Source organism: Bufo bufo, chromosome 8, assembly GCF_905171765.1.
Source record: "Bufo bufo chromosome 8, aBufBuf1.1, whole genome shotgun sequence".
NCBI classification, from domain to species: Eukaryota; Metazoa; Chordata; class Amphibia; order Anura; family Bufonidae; genus Bufo; species Bufo bufo.
The window spans coordinates 191,201,666-191,207,665 of NC_053396.1; positions in this window are offsets into that span (position 1 = coordinate 191,201,666).

A 6,000-nucleotide genomic window follows, 5' to 3' on the forward strand; every position below is an offset into this window, starting at 1 on the left:
AGCAATGAGCAATGATTAAAGTTAAAGTAGTTACTGATTAGTTTATAAATATACTGCTGTGAGCGTCGAAGAGGGGGGTCTGTGGATGGCACTGTAGGGATCTGTGGATGGCAGTGCCATCCACAGATCCGCCTACAGTGCCATCCACAGATCCCCCCTCCCCTAAACAGTGCCATCCACAGATCTCCCCCCTAAACAGTGCCATCCACAGATCCCCTTACAGTGCCATCCACAGATCCCCCCTCCCCTAAACAGTGCCATCCACAGATCCCCCCTCCCCTAAACAGTGCCATGATGGCACTGTTTAGGGGAGGGGGGATCTGTGGATGGCACTGTTTAGGGGGTATCTGTGGATGGCACTGTTTAGGGGGGATCTGTGGATGGCACTGTTTAGGGGGGAGATCTGTGGATGGCACTGTTTAGGGGGGATCTGTGGATGGCACTGTTTAGGGGGGATCTGTGGATGGCACTGTTTAGGGGGGGATCTGTGGATGTCTTTGTGATTAATTACTCTGCTTTAATTATGTTCAATTTGTAGCAATAAAAATACATCCTGCATATCAGATATTTACATTACAATTCATAACAGTAGCAAAATTAGTTATGACGTAGCAAGGAAGAAAATGTAATGGTTGGGGGTCACCACAACATGAGGAACTGTATTAAGGGGTCACGGCTTTAGAAAGGTTGAGAACCACTGCTCTAGAGGATGATATAATAGGACATGTTAGTCCTGAGAAGGTTATGGATGGATCGCTAGGAATTATCAAGGTAGACAAGCTTGAAGGTACATTCAGTTTTATATGTGAAAACATGGTGACAGGTTCCCTTTAACTTCAAGTGGCTATGGCAGCACCAGGAACTCAGCTGAGATCCACACACCAGCAATCCACAACTCAAACAGAAGCTATAAACCGCACAGCATTGTGGGAGAAACAACGATACATAGAGAAGGTTAAATGACCAGAATAGCCACACCTGGGGAAAGAAGGTGTGACAAGCACCAGAAACAACACAGACGTCATTTGATCCAAACGGAAAACATGTCAGATCAAACCACGTTTTGCCAGTCTCACAGATCTCCTGCCACCTGTCGCGGGAACGTCCGTGACTGCACCATAAATACACCTTCACCTCTTCTTTTATTATTCGGCACGGTGGCTGAGGCAATGTATGGAGCAGACGGCTGCAGTCAGCCCACTCCATACGCGGCAATAATAGTGACAGTAGTGGCCCCATGACAGAATGGGGGGAATGGCACTAGCAGTAGTGGCCCCGTGACACAGTAAGGAGGGGGTCAGCAGCAGCAGTGATGCACACGGTGATATATTACGCCTGCCTTCAATACTGAGGCACAGTAACTATCCCTAACAGAACGGATAAACTACGAATGTCGGTGCACTGCACAGGGCGATGCACTCTCCCTGCAGCCTCCCTACACTGTCCCTAGCGCTTGAGCGCTTTTCATATCTCTCCCTATGCTCAGCTCACAGGTCAATGGCAGAGACCGTGCGGGATGAGGATTTTATAGGGCTGTGACATCACGGGGATGGCGATTGACTGGTTGCACAGCATCATGGGTGATCTCACATTCCCGGGTTTCTTACTTTCACTTTGTAACACGTGAAGCCGCCAAACTGAAGCACGAGGAAATTCAGCTTTGTTGCAAATCCAAGTGTCCCTAAACTTCGGGCCGAATTCCACTTCGGATGCTTCGATTCGCTCAATGCTACTTATTTGCATGAAAGTAAAAAAAGAAGCATTTCTCATGTTTAGAGGAGCGGATTTCCACAAGAAAGGTACGGTCATGTTTCAGGTTCCCTACCCTACATGGCGGTATGCTGACTATGAAGCTGATTTTGGAGGTGGTAGACTCCCTTTAACCACCTCCGGACCGCCTAACGCAGATTCGCATTCCGGAGGTGGCAGCGCTGCGCACAGTCACGCATATACGCGTCATCTCGCGAGACGCGAGATTTCGCTCCAAGCCGGCCCGCGCATGCGCATCGCGGGCCGGCAAAAGTTAAAGAACAAGTTCGTCACCAGCCTGCCAGCAACGATCATTGGCTGGCAGGCTGGCGATTTTTAAAAAATCCAATCACAAGCCATATAACAGATCATATTAGTAAATATGATCTGTTATATGGCTTCTCTGCTCCTGTGCTGGTCCTTTTCGTCGGTTGGATCCAGCACAGGAGCAGACTGAACTGTGAGTAGCACCAACACTACACCTTAGCCCCAGATCACCCCCCTGCACCCCAATTAACCCTTTGATCACCCCTTTGATCGCCCCTGTCAATCACCAGTGAAAGGAAAAAAAGTGATCAGTGTAAACTGTCACTTTTTTTTTTTCACTAGTATTGGCTGTTAGGTTTTAGGAATAGTTTAGGCCCCTTGGTTAGGTAGTTAGCGTCAGTTAGCGCCCACCCCACCGCACCGCAGTCACTTTTATTCGCTGAATAGCGTATCGCTAATCAGCATTTGTACTTTTATAGTATCTGTAAGTGATCAAAACTGATCACGGTCAGATCTATAATAGTATTAGTGTCACTTTAGTTCGCCCTCCACCCAAAACGCAGTGTTTGCCCGATCAGGCCTGATCGGTCGCCCACACGTGCGTTCACCCACGCCCGCCCCACCGCAGTGACAAAAAAAATATATTTTTTGATCACTGCACATTCATTTTACACGCACTGCGGCGATAAAAAAATCAGTTTTGATATTTTTTATCAACCGCAGCGGCCTCCGGTACTTCGCTAGCCTCCCCTTTGTAAGACAGGTTTGCTTTTTTTCTTGGGTAGTCTCAGGGAATACCCCTAAATTTAGTAGTCCAAAATGTCAAACAGGGGGTATTCTTCTGAAGAGGCCTACAGGATTCTGACCCAGTCGGATGAGGAGTGGGAACCCTCATCTGATGAATCTAGCGGGTCAGAATATGAACCTGTGGAAAGCAGTGGCTCTCTGACCCAAAGTTCGGACGAGGAGGTGGAGGTCCCTGGCAGCACCAGGCGTACCCGGCCCCATGTCGCTAGACCACAGGTTATGCAGGATCCGCTTCAAGAGCAGCAGAGTGGGGCTGTCGCTGCCGGATCACGTGGTGAGGCATACACCAGCAGCGCAGCCCTCCCTGGACCTAGTACCAGCACTGCCGTACAACATGGTGACGTGGCGAGCACCAGAAGGGCAGTTGAAGCTGGTACGGTGGCACGTGCACTAGTTACCCCGTCGCAGCCACCGCAAAGACAGGCCCGTAGAGCCCCTAGAATCCCTGAGGTGCTGGCAAACCCTGATTGGCAGTCACCAACTTCAGCCGCACCTGTAGTTCCCCCTTTCACCGCCCAGTCTGGAGTTCGGGTTGAGACGGCTCAAATCGGTTCGGCCCTGGGATTTTTTGAGCTGTTCTTGACTGCGGAGCTCTTGGACTTAGTCGTGGCAGAGACCAACCAGTATGCCACACAATTTATATCCGCCAACCCGGGAAGCTTTTATGCCCAGCCTTTCCGGTGGAAACCAGTCCAAGTTTCCGAAATTAAAATTTTTTTGGGCCTTCTCCTCAACATGGGCCTGACAAAAAAGCATGAATTGCGGTCATATTGGTCAACGCACCCGATTCATCACATGCCCATGTTCTCTGCTGCTATGTCCAGGGCACGATTTGAGGCCATCCTCCGTTTCCTGCATTTTAGCGACAACACCACCTCCCGTCCCAGAGGCCACCCAGCTTTTGACCGGCTCCACAAAATTCGGCCCCTCATAGACCATTTCAACCAGAAATTTGCAGATTTGTATACCCCCGAGCAAAACATCTGCGTAGACGAGTCCCTAATACATTTTACCGGGCGCCTTGGCTTCAAACAGTACATCCCAAGCAAGCGTGCCCGGTATGGGGTCAAATTGTATAAGCTCTGTGAAAGGGCCACAGGCTATACCCACAAATTTCGTGTCTATGAGGGAAAAGATCAGACCCTGGAGCCGGTCGGTTGCCCTGACTACCTGGGGAGCAGTGGGAAGACAGTCTGGGACTTGGTGTCACCCTTATTCGGCAAGGGGTACCATCTTTATGTGGACAATTTTTACACAAGTGTGGCCCTCTTTAGGCATTTGTTTCTAGAACGGATTTGCGCCTGTGGCACCGCGCGAACTAGTCGCGTGGGCTTCCCCCAACGGCTTGTAACCACCCGTCTTGCAAGGGGGGAGAGGGCTGCCTTGTGTAACGAAGAACTGCTCGCGGTGAAATGGAGAGACAAGCGTGACGTTTACATGCTCTCCTCCATTCACGCAGACACGACAATCCAAATTGAGCGAGCAACCCGTGTCATTGAAAAGCCCCTCTGTGTCCACGACTATAATGCGCTCATGGGAGGGGTGGACTTCAATGACCAGATGTTGTCTCCGTATTTAGTTTCCCGCAGAACCAGACGCTGGTATAAGAAGGTGTCTGTATATTTAATTCAATTGGCGCTGTACAATAGTTTTGTTCTCTACAGTAAGGCTGGGAGAACACGATCTTTCCTCAAATTCCAGGAAGAGATCATCGAGAACCTCCTTTACCCAGGAGGTTCCGTGGCCCCATCCCCCAGTGTAGTTAGCCGTCTACACGAGCGACATTTCCCCAGTGTCGTTCCTGGTACCTCAACCCAACCGTCACCCCGAAAAAGATGTCGTGTCTGTAGCAGGAGTGGAATAAGGCGTGACACCCGCTATTTCTGTCCTGACTGTGCTGACCACCCTGCCCTATGCTATGGAGAGTGTTTCCGGAAGTACCACACACAGGTACACCTAGCATAGGGATTGCATCTCACAGGACAGGCACACAGGGCTATTAGGGCCCTTTTACTCTCAGCTGCTGCAAACCTCTCCTTTCACCTGGGATAAAGTGCATAACGTACTTCGCCACATCTTTGGGCGATTTGCGCTTTGCACATTGTCCCATGGGGAAGGAGAGGTTTGTTCTATAAAGGTAAAAAAAACTAAACAAAAAAAAAATTACCGGTAAGTAAAAAAGTTTAAAAAAGTTAATATGTTCTGTTCTAAAGTTAATAAAGTTATTGCTTTGCGGCCTGGTTTTTTCTTTTTTGTTTTGTTTTTTTTACCTTCCAGGTGGACCAACCGATCGACCAGCTGCAGCACTGATGTGCATTCGGACAGAAGCATTGTGCTGCTGTCAGATTACACGCAAGTCGGTGTATGCGGCGCTGCAAGACGAGATTTCTCCTCAGCAGTAAAAGATATGTTTGCCGAGGCATATGAGCTGAGGAGGTGGCGGTGTTCATATACTTTGGCAAACACTTTGTATATATAAAAAAAAAAATCCCGGCAATGATTTATTCATCCACATCGATTGATGTGAATGGAGAAATCTGGTTTGCCAGGGCATACGAGCTGAAGTGGGTATGGATGTTGGGCGGAGCTCCTATGTCCTGGCAGACGCCTTTCCCCTCCTTTTTCTTTTTTTGGCAGAGATTTTTTCATCCACATTGATCGATGCGAATGAAGAAATCTGTGCCGTTCATTTTTTTCTTTCAGCCCAGAGGCTGAACGGAAAAAAAAAATCTCATTACCCGTATGCTCAATATAAGGAGAATAGCAGAAACTCCTAATGCTGGGCATACATGTAATGATTGCGGAGACCCTCAAATGCCAGGGCAGTACAAACACCCCACAAATAACACCATTTTGGAAAGAAGACACCCCAAGGTATTCGCTGAGGGGCATATTGAGTCCATGAAAGATTGAAATTTTTGTCCCAAGTTAGCGGAAAGGGAGACTTTGTGAGAACAAAATCCAAAAAATCAATTTCCGCTAACTTGTTCCAAAATTTTTTTTTTTCAATGAACTCGCCATGCCCCTCATTGAATACCTTGGGGTGTCTTCTTTCCAAAATGGGGTCACATGTGGGGTATTTATACTGCCCTGGCATTTTAGGGGCCCCAAAGCGTGAGAAGAAGTCTGGTATCCAAATGTCTAAAAATGCCCTCCTAAAAGGAATTTGGGCCCCTT